This window comes from Oratosquilla oratoria, chromosome 8, assembly GCF_046742065.1.
Source record: "Oratosquilla oratoria isolate Oo_2021 chromosome 8, ASM4674206v1, whole genome shotgun sequence".
In the NCBI taxonomy this organism is placed as follows: Eukaryota; Metazoa; Arthropoda; class Malacostraca; order Stomatopoda; family Squillidae; genus Oratosquilla; species Oratosquilla oratoria.
The window spans coordinates 59,556,165-59,572,702 of NC_134784.1; the positions used below are offsets into that span (position 1 = coordinate 59,556,165).

The 16,538-nt window shown below is 38.1% G+C and overlaps 1 protein-coding gene across 1 annotated transcript in view; it reads left to right on the forward strand.

Moving 5' to 3' along the window:
• The first annotated feature begins 2,645 nt into the window (after nt 1–2,645).
• Nucleotides 2,646–16,538, forward strand: part of LOC143027485 (solute carrier family 52, riboflavin transporter, member 3-A-like) — a 99,346-nt gene continuing 85,453 nt past the window's right edge. Inside the window, exon 1 of the mRNA XM_076188773.1 lies at nt 2,646–2,775. The gene's annotated coding sequence lies outside the window, so the exon portion shown is untranslated. The remainder of the gene's footprint in view (nt 2,776–16,538) is intronic.

Consider the following 16,538-nt stretch of genomic DNA (forward strand, 5'->3'; position numbering starts at 1 on the left):
TCATCTGTTGTTTTACTATAACTCTGAATTCAATTTTATTATCCTCCTGAACTTTTCTCCAACATCTTTTTCTATGGACTCCTTATTCTCTTTATTATTCCTGTTTAATTCCTCATTCTCATCCTTTACTTCTTTTAACTGTCTTTTCAATTATTCTATTTCTTTATCTAGGTTTTGGTTCTCCTTCTTTAATTCCTCCAATTTATCAACTCTCTGTTTAATTAGCGCGAGTTGGCTGAACCTAACCTCCCACGATTCGTTAATTTTTGTTGGTTTTTCCTCTAGATTTGCTAATCGGGGGAGGCTGTCTCCCCCCTCATTAAATCCATAGAAATAATTGTCTCCATCATTTTCTGTTGAGTTGCTCTTATCTATATCTCTACTTTTGATCCCTTTGCTAAGTTTTTCGACTTCACTTGTGTCGTCTGCGCACCTTTTGTTTACGCCCCTTCTGACTTCTGGGGCCTGTTCCTCCCCTTCCTCATTTCCTTCCATTTTTCTCAATGATTTCTCCCCTTCTCCTTTTTCTTCACCTGCCCACTACACCACGAGCTTTCCCCTTCCCTACTAATACAACACAGGTACTCCCTCGTCGCTGAAATCCACGAAAATTGCGTTTTTCCCGGAGTTCCAATCTTCGCCGTCTGTCCGACGTGTGTGTGTGTGTGTGTGTGTGTGTGTGTGTGTGTGTGTGTGTGTGTGTGTGTGTGTGTGTGTGTGTGTGTGTGTGTGTGTGTGTTTGTGTGTGTGTTTGTGTAAATAGATTTACCTAATTATAATAACTATATATTCATTTACACACGTACCGACTTTTTCTTTCTCTACCATACCTAGTTTTAAATCATTTTAGGCTACTTAGCTTTGGATGTATATATATCATCAAAAACTACAATGTCCTAGGGCAGGGGTAGGAAAGCTTTTCAAGTATGGGTGCCAAAATCAGGTAATACTGATGTGATCGACAGCTAGTTCCCTTTCGGAAGAGATCTCAGAGCTTGTGTATGTGCGTGTGTGTGTGTGTGTGTGTGTGTGTGTGTGTGTGTGTGTGTGTGTGTGTGTGTGTGTGTGTCTAAATGAATTTACCTAATTATAATCTTGGATACTGCTTTTTTTTTTTTCGCCAACGGAGTAAAGTTATACGCTTACAGACGGATAAGGGACCCCCCTCCCTTCACCTCCAACGGCCACAATCCGCCGCCCAGCGCAGCATTCGGTTATCAATGGTCATAAATAAATATATATACATATTTATATATATATATATATATATATATATATATATATATATATATATACATATATATATATATATATATTCCCTTAAGGTAAACTTTGGGTTTCGTGTGCCGAAAAAAGTCCTTAGTGTACACCCAGGTTTTACACGCGTGCCAAGAGTTGCCCACCCATAATCTAGGCAATGATGGGGTTGGTGGAAAAAAAAAAAAAAATCCTGAAGTCTTAAACTCGAGCCGTTACTGGCTTGATCTGATACTATGGATGCACATATTTTGGATGAATAAAATCGCTTGGCGACTGCCAGAACAAGTGCGTAAACCGTTATCAATTGTGGAAGTGCTTCCCAGAGCTATTTAGAATCACCAAGACAGTCAATTGATTCGAAAATAAAACTATAAATGGTTGACTAACTAGTTAAAATTCATACTTATTAATTTATTATTCATTAGTTATCTATTATTTATTACTGTTAGTATTAATTAATCTATTATCACTTATTTGTTTATTGTTTATCGTTTATTATTTATCGATTCATTTATTGTATTTATTCATTTATTCGCTTAGTAATTTATCTATCACACTTTATTATTCATCATTTATTGTTTATAATTTATCATTCATCAATTCATTAATTAATTTTACTATTTATTCACTTATTTTACCTTATTGTTACTCTATGTTACCTTATGGAGACCTTGACGAACACGCCACAATTACAGGTACTACCGTTGCTTTCTCCTTGGCTGTATTACCTCCAGTAAAGTGATATACGATTGCCAGATTGTAGTAGGGCCACGTGTTATATTAGGATGCTGTGGGAGGTGCTTCTTCAATTCCTTGTAGGAAGGCATCCAGCCGTTTTTATAATACTCCCACTGTGCAGTTTGTGGTGTTCTTCAGGTAGTTGGGGAGACTATTGAAGAGACCTAGGCATGCTCTGGTGAGGGAGTTTGCTCGGAGGGATGTCGTGCTACAGGTGCTGCTGGCGATTCCTTCTACATAGCAAAATCTCCTTCTTGTCCTTTCTTGGCTGAGTGTCACTACCATGTTGGGGATGTGACCCTCCAGCATTTTCCACGTGTAAATTATCTGGTACCTTTCTCTGCGCCTTTGGAGTGAAGAGAGTTTATTTATTTAATTATCTATTATTATTGCATAAACACGCATTTAGAACTGTGACCAAGCATAACCAGCGCGTGGAGATTAATAAAATCGCCTGGCTGCAGCCAAAACAGAAAGAGAGAAGGCGCCACCCGATTCCAAGGAAGTGGCACGACTGTGACGTCACAGCCCCTCAGCTAATCAGCGGCACAGACGAAACGATGACGTCACGCCCATGCGCACTTTTGGCACTGTTGTTTGATGTCTGGTGGAGAGAAGATAACGGAGATTTCTTCTTCTCAGTATCTCACTCGTGTTCCGACCATCGACACTGTTTCTGAATCCTACGATTTGATCGGCGTGAAGTGTTTTCAGAAGTTGGTTAGACAAAGCTCCGTTGCCAGATCTACCCGGACTTAGAGTCATAGGTTACCAAAGGTAATGCATGGACCTCGGGTAATACCAAAGGTAATACCTGGATAATTTGGTAATTAGTTACGCAAAGTAACACCAATACTTTGTGTAATACTAAAAGTAATACCTGGATTTGTGTTATGGGTTACCAAAAGCAATAACAAAGATTATGATTAGAGTTTGGGTAATATCAGGATTTGGGTAATTGGTTACATGGGTGCTATATTTCTTTCACCTCCTACCATACGCCTGTAGAACAAATACTGTCAGGTGCTTTGAGTTACAATACCTCTTCGTACGTTTCTAACTGAATACAGAGAGGTTTCTTCTACATTTTCTATAGTTGTACTTTTCTAAACAATTGGCTCTTTTATGCCCTCCTTCCAGCACACCCTAGGTCTTCCTACAATTCTTTTTCCTGGTGACTGCCCATTTAGAAATTTCTTTGGGTATCTGCATCCATCCTCTTTATATGTCCATACCGTCGCAGCTTTTTGCTCACTACTATAAAAAAAAAAAAAAATTAATCCCATTTCTTTTCATATTTCTTTTCGCATTTCTTAGTAATGTTTCGTATTCTGTCAAATGTAGTTACTCCTTCTATGGTTCTAAAGACTGTCAATTCTGAAATTCGTATTCTTCATCTTGTCTTGGGTGTTAAAGCTTCTAACCATATACTATTATGAGTCACATGGCTGTGTAAATTATTACTTATCTCTTCTGCGGGACATGCTTATCCTTCAAAAGTAGGTGTACCGTTCTAATATCACGTTTGTATTGTACTTATTGATTATACTGTGTAGTTCTGTTTGTTGGTTATTTTCCTCATCGGTCATCACTCCTATATCCTTCAAGCAGTCTGCCTGGTTTAGTTTCTGTTCTTCAATGTAGATGTTGACGTTTTCATTTACTCCTCCAACCTTTATCATTTCTATCTTATTTCTGCTCATTTTAGTTACATTTCATTATATGCCATGTTCCAGTTTTTCATGCTGTGCTTAGTGATTTCACGTTTCTTGTTTTAATTATGTGATGTCATCTACATATGAATGCAGGACCCTTGAGAGAGGGAAAAAAAAAAAAATGTGCTGGTGCGCGACTTTTTCTGGCCCCCCCTTTCGGAAAGGGGGATGGCAGAGAAGGTCTAGATTGAAATGATTAATTTGTTAAACAAGTATTTAATTCAGATTATTCATAATATTTACATAGAAATTGTATGTATTTGAATGTGAAATCGCAATTTGAACAGTGTTTCGTACATCGATATATCTGTCACTAAGGACACAAGTGTATGAATTCCCTTCACGAGGACCATCGTCTCGAGGCGATGGGACCTAATAAAAGCAAGTGCACCGTCCCCTGTAAGCCAGTTTGCACTTCGGTTGCAAACTCGCAGTAGCAGAGGGGACAGCAGCGGCAGCTTTAGCTCTAACTAGGGCCCTGACTTGGTTCTTATCTAGGGTGGAGAGCAGAAATTATCTCTTACCTAGCAGCAGTGTTAAGGATGCGCTGAGCAATATTTAGGAGCGTCCCTAGGTTGTAGTGATGGACAACCGCTAGTGACTTATTATTTACCTAATCCTCTGTTAGCTTTATTCTTGGCGCTAATACACTGTTTCTTGGTTTTAAGGTCCGGACTCACTAGAACTCCCAAGTCTCTCTCGCACTCAGTTTTCTCTAAAAGCGTATTATCTAAGCTGTATCTATTTTCGCGGTCGTGTAGCCCTACGTTTAACACGCTACACTTAGAGATATTGAAGTTCATTTGCCATTTCACCGACCATGTGAACAATTTGTTAAGATCATCCTGCAGAATCTCTGCGTCGTCTCCTGACCTAATTAGCCGTCCTATTTTAGTGTTTGCTGACGACACTGCGCTTGTAGCAGGATCAGAGGAGGGAGTGAGGAAGTTAGTGACAGAGTTTGAGGAGGTGTGTGAAAGAAGGAAGCTGAAGATAAATGTGGGCAAAAGTAAGGTGATGAGATGTACAAGAGAAGAGAGTGACAGTAGGCTGGAAGTGAGCATTAAGGGTGAAAGACTGGAGGAAGTGGATAGTTTTAGATACTTGGGTGCGAATGTGGCAGGAAAGGGAGGAGTGGGGGTGGAGGTAGAATGTAGATTGAGAGAAGCGAGTAAATGTCTTGGTGGATTGAAAAGTGTAATGAGAAATAGACATCTGGGAATGGATGCTAAGAGGAGGTTATATGAAGGAGTGATTGTGCCAACAGCACTGTATAGGGCAGAAACATGGAATATAAGAGAGGAAGAGAGGAGTTTCAATGGGTTTGAGATGAAATGTCTGAGAAGTATGATAGGGGTCACTAGGCTAGATAGAGTGAGAAATGAGTAGGTGAGGAGAACAGAGGTGGAAAAGGAGCTGGGAGATAGGGTTGATGAAAGAGTATTAGGATGTTTTGGACACATGGAATGAATGAGTGAAGAAAGATTAGTAAAAGAAGTGTGGAAGGCAGAGGTGGAAGGAGTGAATATGAGGGGGCGTCCTAGGATGAGATGGATGGATGGGGTGAAAGAGGCATTACCAAATAGAGGAATGTCTGTTGAGGAAGGACGGGAGAGGACAGAAGATAGGGTTGAATGAAGAGGGGTTGTGTATAGATGATGCGGTGATGCATGAGGGGGAGTGGGGGGATGGGGGTGAGGAAGTATATATGAGAGAGAGAGAAAAAAAAAAAAATACGCAGCCCGAATGGATTTCTCCCCGTCTTCTCCTTTTCTGCATGGGGGGACGGAGAGGGGGGGGGGGTCGCCGAATTTATGAAGTGGCCTTGCTGTGGATGTGCTGTGTCTTGCGACACTTCTTCTGACCCAGGGCAGTGGACAGGATACAGGGATGACCCGTCATCCAGTAGGTGCCAAGATAAGAGGGAGGGAGGAGGGTGGAGGGGGAGTGAAATATATAGGAAATTGAATGGGTGGGAGTGTTTTCTATGCCTTTTTCTTTTTGGCTACCCCCCGTGTAGGGGGAAAAAGCCTTTGGTATATGTATGTATGTATTTTAGTGTCGTCCGCAAACTTACTAACATCACTATTTATCCCGTCGTCTAAGTCGTTTATGTACATAATGAACAACAAGGGACCCAAAACCGAGCCCTGGGGGACCCCACTAGTAACATCGGCCCACCTAGATTTTACTCCATTTATGGTGATCCGCTGATTTCTGTTACTAATCCAAGCTCTAATCCATTCTAACACTTTTCCTCCTATGCCATGGGCTTTGATTTTATTTAGTAGTCTCTGGTGTGGCACCTTATCGAACGCTTTGCTAAAATCAAGGTAAATGATATCGTAATTAGCATTGTTATCTGACGCCTTATATACTTTGGTGTAAAAGGATGGAAGATTAGTTACACACGACTTACCCTTGGAGAAACCATTCTGTGAATCACGAATTAAATTATGTCTCTCGATGTGTTCTCTGAGTCTATTTACTATTACTGATTCAAGCATTTTCCTATAACCAATGTCAAACTGATTGGCCATCTCCCTTCTTGAAAACAGGAACAATATTTGCTTGCCTCCAAGCAGTAGGCACAAAACCAGTGTCTACTGATTTATTAAATATTTCAGTTAACTGGTCGCAGATTTCAAATTTACACTCCTTTAGCATTCTCGGAAAAAATTCGCCTGGACCCGGGGATTTTGTAGCTTTAAGTCTTTCAATCTGCTTGACTACTTCTAATTTACTAATGCTGATATTAGATAGACTACTTTCTTCATCCCCTCTGAAAATCGGATCGCAGTCAGGTACTTTATCTAACCTCTCATTAGTAAACACCGATAGAAAATAATTGTTCAACTTCTCACTCATTTTTTCCTCCGATTCTATCATGACAATTTCATCGTTTTTAATTGGTCCTATTATTATAATTATTATTATTGTTTTCTATAGAGATGAAAGAAACCCTTTGGGTTGAATCTTGCTTGACTAGCAACCTTAATTTCATAATTACGTTCCGCTGTATGAGTATGCTTTTTAACCAGCATTGCCATTTCGTTATATCTTGATCTAAGGTGTGTTTCCCCATTTTTCATTTTTACGTAAAGTCCTCTTTTCATTCCGATCTCATGTTTCAATCTGTCCGTCATCCATTTGGGAGTATTGTTATTTTTCCGTATTAATTTCAGGGGGGTACAGATGTATTTTGTGCATTAATAATTAAATCAGTTAGATTGCTATACATTTCATCCAAATCGCTGACCTGTCTGTTGAGCCCTCACCCCCAAATGACCTGACCCAAGGTATGCATATTAACCTCAGTAACCCGACCTCTAGTCATGACCTGACCCCCGGTCACGCACCGAGACTCGACAATGTCCGAAACGTCCGCATGACATTTCATATTCAATTTCAAATAGGTTTTTTATATTGTCAAAGTTTGTTTTCCTGAAGTCTGGTACTTGGACGTTATTCGTACTTTTTAATTCTTCCCAAATAATATTAAATCTTATTTTGGATGATCGCTAGAGCCTAGACTATCTCCCACTTTTACGTTACTCATTAGGTGCTCATTATTAGTTAAAACTAAGTCCAGAGTATTTACTCCTCTCGTAGGATCGGTAATCACTTGTTTTAGGAAATTATCCTGCACCACATCTAGGAATTTCTTTGTTTCCTGATCACTTATTAAAGTTTCCCAGTCAGTGTTTCTATGATTAAAATCTCCCATGATCACAACGTTTTTGTACTGAGATGCTCTGTGAATTTCATGAATCAGGGGATCAATCTTCTCAGTGCTGAGGTTAGGAGGTCTGTACAAGACGCCAATAATAACTTTCTTATTCTTGCCTATAATCTCTACCCAAATGGATTCCGTACAGTCCTCTTCCTTAATCGAATTGTTGATAATACAGTTTATTGTATTTTTAACGAAAAGTGCTACACCTCCCCCACTCCTGCCAACCCTATCCTTGTGAATATATGTATATATATATATATATATATATACATATATATATATATATATATATATATATATATATATATTTGATATATATTGATTTCCGGAAGGAAATGTTTATCAGCCATGTTGATCCAGGACTCAGTAATAGCTATAATATCGAAGTTCTCTACGCATGCTTTACCTCGCAGCAAATCAATTTTGTTAATTATGCTTCTGCTATTTGTATAGTAAACTTTAACTTTATCTTCCCTCCACCTGCTTTGGTGATTCTTTTCACAGTCCCTCTCTAAGTTGTTTCTATTGCTTAAACTATATTCCGATACTTCCCCCTCTACTCCCACGTAATCTACCCGAAAAAAACCCTGTAGGATGCCTACTTCTCGCTCAAGGGATTCAGCAAGGAGTCCAAATCCTCTAAGCGACAAGTGCACCCCGTCCCTTGTATATAGATGGTTCCTACCGTAAAAGCGGTCCCAGTTGTCGACAAATGCCCATCCATTGGCCTTACAATGTCTTGCCAGCCTGCAATTCATCGCAATAGCCCTGAAAAAGAAGTATCATCATTTACCTTCCTTGAGCATATGTAAAACAAACTTTATGTTTTTATATAAGTTTATATTCCATATTGAATGAAAACTTTTTTTCGTGTCCCACTGTGCCCCAGCTCGGGGCACAGTGGGACGAGACCTGGGGTACACTGGGACATGTCTAATTCATATTAAGAAAATCAAAATTGATATTAAATTTGAGGCAAGCACGTTGTCTCTTTGTTGTACCACATGTGCTTGGCTTAGGAAGGATAGCCTTGATATCATCAAGCTTAATGGAGGCCACGTCCGGGCTTGCTGGAAGAAGAACTCATTCGATTTCCTTTTTTTTTTTTTCGTAAATACGAAACTTCATAGTCCCCTTCATCATCCTTTCCCTTCGTTATTACACCAATATAATATTTCTTGGGTCGAGTGTCGAACTCGGCCAAAATGTAGTCATTTTCTTTGTGATGTCCTAGTAGAGAAAGTTCGTGTTTTTCGGTGTCCCAGCCCGGATAAGAGTCTTCCGATGAATTATCTGACAATACCATTTCTTCTTCAGATGTTGATTCTTCATCAAATACTAAATATTTCTTTGAAGTCTTTGTATTGTCCTTGGATTGTGCACATTTCTTAGATCTACTTCTACCTACAGCGAGTCCTTTCTCAGGTGTGTCAGTTGCAATTAAACTTCGGCCCCTCTTTCGACCTCTTCCTGACTTCTTTCTTGGCGCAGCTTTTGGATATCCTCTGATATCCTCAGGAGACAGAAAACCATGAAATGGTCCTGCTTTTGGAGACACAGCTTCTGGGGTCAGAGCTTCTACAGGGTTTGAACGATTTGGAATTGAACTCTCTGGGTTAGGACGATCGTTAACTGCACTTGGAGCGAAATCAGAGTCATCGAATACATTGTCATTATAAGGAAATATTCCAGTCCTCTGAAAACCAGATGTTATATTTGTTGGTGTCATGGAGTGCTTGAAAGCTGTGTTAACTAATGCTCCGATATCATAAATTGTGACTGGGATTCCAGGTTTCTGCAAGAGTAGCGAGGCCATAGCAGCAGCATAAAAAGCCTTTAATGGACCAAACACTGTTATATCTAATGGCTGTAATTTGTGACTACAGTGAGGGTGAATCGTGAGAATAGTCACTCCATTTTCCTTAGCAGTGTCAAGCACATTCAGAGAAAGGTGTGATTCATGATTATCAAAAATCAGCAATGCTGGATTCTTTGTTGATGCTGAGGTATGCTTAATAAAGTGCTTCATGACCTCGAGAAAAAGGTTAGAATTCACCCATCCACTAGGTGTGGCTAAGCCAAATGTCCCATGTGGTGCATCTTTGATCATGTGTTCCTTAAAGTTGACCCGAGGAAAGAACATTGCAGGAGGAATGTGACTTCCAAAAGCGTTTATGATGCAGCAAGTAGTCACTAAGTGCATAAAACAAACATAAAAATATAAAGAATAACAACCTGTTTTCTATATGAGGCAGTGTAGGACAGATGGGACACAATGGGACACTGTCCTAGTGCGCCCCATTTCAAGTGTCCCACAGTGCCCCTTAGCCACTTTTTCAAGTTCAAGCATGTTCGAGAAACATCATGAAGGCACATGGCTACAGGAACTTCGCATTATGAAAACATATAATTGTTATACTGACACAATAATTATGGAAACTATTGGTGTAGCACACAAGATATACGATACATCCATAATGATAATCAAAGTAAGAAAAAAAAAAAATACGGTCAGTTTATAGTTTCACATAACCAACGAATTTGATATGTGGCTTATTTGTTTCTGGTGAGAAATGTTGTGATATGAACGATGGTGTACATCATTTCCGTCGCAATTGCGTACTTTTTAAGATATTAATTATATTATTAAAAATATGGACTTTGGCCTACCTCTCTTCCAGAACGATCTGGGGGGACCTGTGGGAAATCGGGGTTTTTGGGTGGGGAGCAATAACAAGACCTAACCTAACGTAACCTAACCTAACGTAACCTAACCTAACCTAACGTAACCTAACCTAACGTAACCTAACCTAACCTAACGTAACCTAACCTAACGTAACCTAACCTAACGTAACCTAACCAAACCTAACCTAACGTAACCTAACCAGACCTAACCTAACGTAACCTAACAAACAGACCTAACCTAACGTAACGTAACGTAACCTAACGTAACATAACGTAACCTAACCAGACCTAACCTAACGTAACGTAACCTAACCTAACCTAACCAGACCTAACCAACCCTAACCTAACCTAACCAGACCTAACCTAACCTAACCTAACCAGACCTAACGTAACGTAACCAGACCTAACCTAACCTAACCAACCGTAACCTAATGTAACCAATCCTAACCTAACGTAACGAGACCTAACCTAACGTAACCTAACATAACCTAACGTAACCTAACCTAACCTAACCTAACCAGACCTAACCTAACCTAACCAGGCCTAACCTAATCTAACCTAACCTAACCAGACCTAACCTAACCTAACCAAACCTAACCTAACCTAACCAACCCTAACCTAATCTAACCTAACGTAACCTAACCTAACCAGACCTAACCTAACCTAACAAAGGATTACAAAGGATTACAAAGGCGGAAAATGCCGACAGGAGACCTTTTGGTCCATATCTAGATCGGATGCGAAAAAATCATAATAATAAAATAATAAATAAAAACTATAATAATGTAAATAACAAATAAAATACATAAATAAAAGCATAGGTATAGTTAAATAATAAACAAACAGGTAAATAGTAAATAATAATGAATTAACATATAACTAATAATAAATTAAAGTCAGACACAAATGATAACAAAACAAAAACAAATAATATAAAATAAATTATAATCATTACAGCATCTTGCTTAGGTGTTTATCTAAATGATTCTTAAAGCTTCGAACTGAACTACATTGCACTACCTGTGCAGGAAGTTTATTCCATTAATTAAATACACGATTGGCAAAGTTGTTTCTACCTACTTCCAAATTAAATCTATTTCCGAACAGTTTGAGACCATTGTTTCTTGTCGGATTCTCATTCAATGTGAAAATTTTGTCACATTTAATGTTGTCAATTCCCTTTAGAATTTTAAAGACCTGTATCAAGTCACTTCTGAGTCTACGCTTTTTTAGGGAAAACAGATTCATATGTTTTAGTCGATTTTCGTATGATTTATTTTTGATATTTGGAATCAGTTTTGTGGCTCGCCGTTGAACTTTTTCCAGTCTGTCAATGTCTTTAATGAGATTCGGTGACCATACGGAAACAGCATATTCCAAATGTTAATGAGTGATGAGTGATGGACTTTTGAAGTCAAAAGATCGCGCAATCAGTCCTAGAATTTTATTTGCTTTCTCAGAGGCTGAAATACACTGCTTAGATGATTTGAGATCGTTACTGATAATTACGCCGAGATCTTTTTCACTATCCACTTTTGTTAACGAATTTCCAAATAACTTGTAATTGTACTTACTGTTATTTTTACCTATGTGCATTACCTTGCATTTACTTGTGTTAAATTTCATTAGCCACTTTTCAGACCATTGCTGTAATTGATCTAAATCTTCTTGAATATCTAATTGGTTTGAGTGATCATTTGCCACTCCGCACAGTTTTGTATCATCAGCAAATTTAGAAACAGTAGATTTTAGTCCATGGTCTATATTATTTATATATACTATGAATAGAAGTGGCCCAAGAACGGAACCCTGAGGAACTCCACCTGTAACATTTTCCATCTAGAAGTTGTTCCATTTAAAACAACTCTCTGTTTTTGACCATTCAACCAATTACTAGTCCAACTTAATAGGCTGCCACTTATTCCGTGTAAAGCTAATTTAGTAAGTAGTCTTTCGTGTGGGACGGTATCAAAAGCTTTTGCAAAGTCTAGATATATAAAATCTATATTGTTTCTTTTGTCATAATTCGAGATAACTGTGTTGTAGAATTCGAATAAGTTAGTCACGCAAGAACGTTTCCGTCTGAAACCATGCTGGCTATCATTTATCAAACGGTTACTTTCTAAATGATGTTCGATAGCATCTCTGATGATAGTTTCCATTGTTTTTCCTACGATTGAAGTCAAACTTATAGGCCTATAGTTATTTGGTTTCTTTTTGTCACCTTTTTTTGAATATGGGAGTAACGTTAGCTAGCTTCCATTCTCTTGGGACATCGGATATGATGGATTTCTTGAAAATAATTTCTAATGGAAGAACAATCTCATTTTTCATTTCCTTTAAGATTCTTGGATGCCAACCATCAGGCCCTGGTGTTATATCAACTTTGAGTTTATCTATACGCCTTTTAATTTTTTCTTTTGTTATATTTACCGTAGTGAGTAAGTTTACCCCAGACTTTTCACAGGTTTCAGTTTGGAATTCACTTTGAGGTGTTTCGTTTACGAATACCGAGCTAAAATAATTGTTTAAGATATTACACATTCCTTCATTTGAATATTCAAGTTGACCGTCAACAGATAATAGTGGACCAATGTGATTCCTAACAACCTTTTTATCTCTAATGTAACTATAGAATTCTTTGGGATTCTCTTTGGATTTATCAGCGATGTTCATTTCGTATTGTCGTTTTCTTTTTCTTATTGTCTTTTTTAAATCTCTATGTATTGATACATAAATTTCATAGTCATTAGATGCACCCGAGCACTTATATTTCTTATAAGCCTGTCTCTTTTTAGCAATACTTTTTTCAGTTTCTTTGTCGAGCCACTTTGGGCGAGCCTGATTTGGGGGACGTCTGTCCTTAAAAGGAATGTAAGTTTGAATCATCTTAGTGAGCGTATTTTGAAATATTTCCCACATCTGATCTACAGGTCTTTCGTTTAATTTTGCCTCCCAATCTGTAAGCTGAAGCTCCTGACGTAGTCCTATGAACTGAGCTTTACTGAAATCGGGTATTTTAGAATCACAAGTATCTATTCTAAAATTGTTTAGAAGTTTGAATCCAACTAAGTTGTGATCGCTATTTGCAACAGATTCACCGACTTCTACATCAGTTACCATGCTTTCGCGGCTAGTGATCAATAGATCGAGTAAGTTTCCATATCTTGTGGGCTCTTTCACATGCTGAATTAAGTAATTGTCACCAAGAAAATCAATCAAGCGACTACCTATATGGCCATGTTCAAGGGTCATCCAATCAATGTCAGTAAAATTGAAATCACTCATTACACAATGTAACACATGTTATGTTTATTTGTATTTTTTTATGTTTATATATGTATTTCGTGTCACTGAATCCAAATATCACATTAGTTTTGACGTAACATCGATATTTCTTTATTTGTTCGTGATTTTATATTTTATTGTTATATACGCAACCTTTCTCTACAGTAGTTAATTGATTCAATCTACTTTAGCATTCTAAGGATAATTATACAACATCTAGTATTTTTTTCATAATATGAAGTGTATTTAAGAGCTACAATATTAGTAAGAACAAAATAAACAACACAACTTTGCACTGCAAGTGTTTTGATAACTCTTCTCATGATTAGAAGTGCTTTGACGATCGAGATTTTCTAGAATGCATGCTTTCATCTTTTCTGACTAGTGACCATATGTAATCTCCCATCATAGCAGTATTCTATCGTCCTTGATATCTTCTTTCCATAGTTGCGATATCCTGATGAAATCTCTCGCCATGCTCCTCACTGACAGCCCCCAAGTTTTCGGGGAAGAAATCTAGGTGAGAATGCAAGAAATGTATCTTCAAGGACACACGACAACCAAGTATCCTGAAGTTCTCAATAAGCTTTGCCACTATTTGTTTATAATTAGGGTCCTTGTGATTTCCTAGGAATCCACGAACTACATCAGGAAATGAACACCAAGCTTCTCTTTCAACTTTCGTCATCGCTCTTTCCAGTTTCTCCGACTTCAACATTTTATTTACCTGGGGTCCAACAAATATACCACCCTTGAGCTTAGCCTCAGATAGCTTGGGAAACATGAGACAAATTTCTTGGAAAGTTTCGCCTCCAAAATCCAAAGCCTTCACAAACTGTTTAATTAACCCTAGCTTGATATGAAGTGGGGGTAATAAAACTTTTTCGAATCTACTAGAGGCTGTCTGAGAACATTTAACATTCCTGGCTGCAGCTCAACTCTTGGGGGCCAATGAACTTTATTAAAATGATCATCATCAGCCCTGCTGTCCCATACACAAAGAAAACAGGAATACTTTGTGTATCCCCCTTGTAAGCCAAGCAAAAAGGCTAGCATCTTGAAATCACCACAAACATCCCATATCTGATTTTTTCAAGAAGCTGTTTGACATTATGATAGTTTTCTTTCTTCTGTACTGAGTGTGCAAGAGGCAAAGATGGGTTTTTATTTCCATTGTGGAGCAATACTGCTTTGAGACTTCGTGTTGAGCTATCTATGAACAGTCGCCATTCTGCAGGATCATGTTCGAGTCCAAGGGCTGTAAACAAACCAGTAACATCCTTACAATAACACATATCATCACTAAAGTCATAGTAAATTTTAAATTCTTCATGTCGTTTCCGGTACACAGATGTCCTGCAGTCTTCTCCTAGTAGATTCCATTCTTTCATCCTTGATGTAAGAAGCTCAGCTCCTGACTTAGTAAGACCTAAGTCTCTGATTAAGTCATCTAGCTCACTCTGACTTGGAAAATGAGGCTCCGAAGTCGTTCTTGGTGCGAAATCTTCGTCTCCCATTTCATGGCTGCTGCTACCTGCTGACCCTTCAGATGAAATTTCCATTGCATCTTCCATCTGGAAAGAAAGAAATAACTAAATATAGCAACTTCAACAAAGACGAATAGCATTAGTATTCCATATATCTTTAGGAAAGTGAATGTATATTAAGTACTTAATATTGAAGTTAATTAGAAGTAAAGAGAGTATGATAAAAATAAACTTGCATTTTCTGGTGGTTGTGGTACTGGTAAGCTATCATCATGTGGGACAGGTGCTCTAGATGATGGTATGTCTGGATACTGCAGAGCTTGTCTTCCTTTCACTTTCCTGTACTTCGTCACATCAATCATACAAAAGTAGCAGTCGTCGTGATGGTTCTTCGGCTCTCTCCATATTCTAGGAATGGCAAAAGGCATTGCCCTTCCTGTACCTCTCAGCCATCCTTCTAGAGTAGATCGGCAGCTTCCACATATCACATGAGGTGCCCATGGTTTGTCCTGGTCACCCATGGGCATTCCGAAATAGAGTCTGTACGCTATCCACACTTTAGCACCTCTCACGATCTTATGTAGTACTTGTTTTTTCCCAATATAATAACCACACACATAGCAAAATGTATCAGGAGAATTTTCACATCCTCTAGTAGCCATCTTAACAGGTAAATAGTTCAGTCATTGATCTGAAAGAGAAAATTAGATAAACATTTAGTAGCAGACCACATAACAATTCCAAAATATACATGGTAACATTGAAATTATATGTATTTCTATAACGGTCGATGATACAGAAAACATAATTGCATATTTCAAATCAGCAGGAAAAATGGATTAATAAACTCTAAAAATATATATATATATATACAATAAACTAAACTTTTGAAAAAAAAATGTTACGTTGTGTTATCAATAAATCCCGGTTGCAGAAACTAGACAGTTCTTGAAATAACAGTTTGTCGTCTGCTAATGATAATGTCTTTGGCCTATATATCACACCTATATTCATTTTTTGTCCATTTGTTTGGGTTAACTCAACCCACAAACTATCATATGCATCCTTTTTCACTTTCTCTAAAACACAAGCATGAATATTGTTTTTAACGTACAACAGAACACCTCCACCTTTCTTGTGGTTTCTATCCTGATGAAAGTGTTTAAATCCCGCAATATCAAATTCAGCTTCGAAATTTTTACCATTCAACCATGTCTCAGTTATTCCTATCATATCGAGATTTTCGCTTTTGACATACGCCTGTATTTCTTGAAATTTGTTCCTAATACTACGAGCATTAAAGTACATGGTTTTAAGAAACTCGTGATCATTTCTTTTTGACACATTTTGAGTTTCAATATCATGTCTTACATTATCATTTTGTTTTTATTTATAACTTGCTCTATATTATTATTTGATCCTTCATTGACATTCAATGCCTCATTAACATTTCTCCCATCAAAATTAACATTTCCCCCATCACGGACATCTGGTCGATCACGGTCATCCGATCTCTTTTGTACATTTTGTTCCCCTGCGTCACCATGATTCACGCCGGCCTCCCGTCGTTCATTGAGATTATGTCCGGCATCCCTTCCTAAAATTATATTTTGTCCTCCAGTGACATTA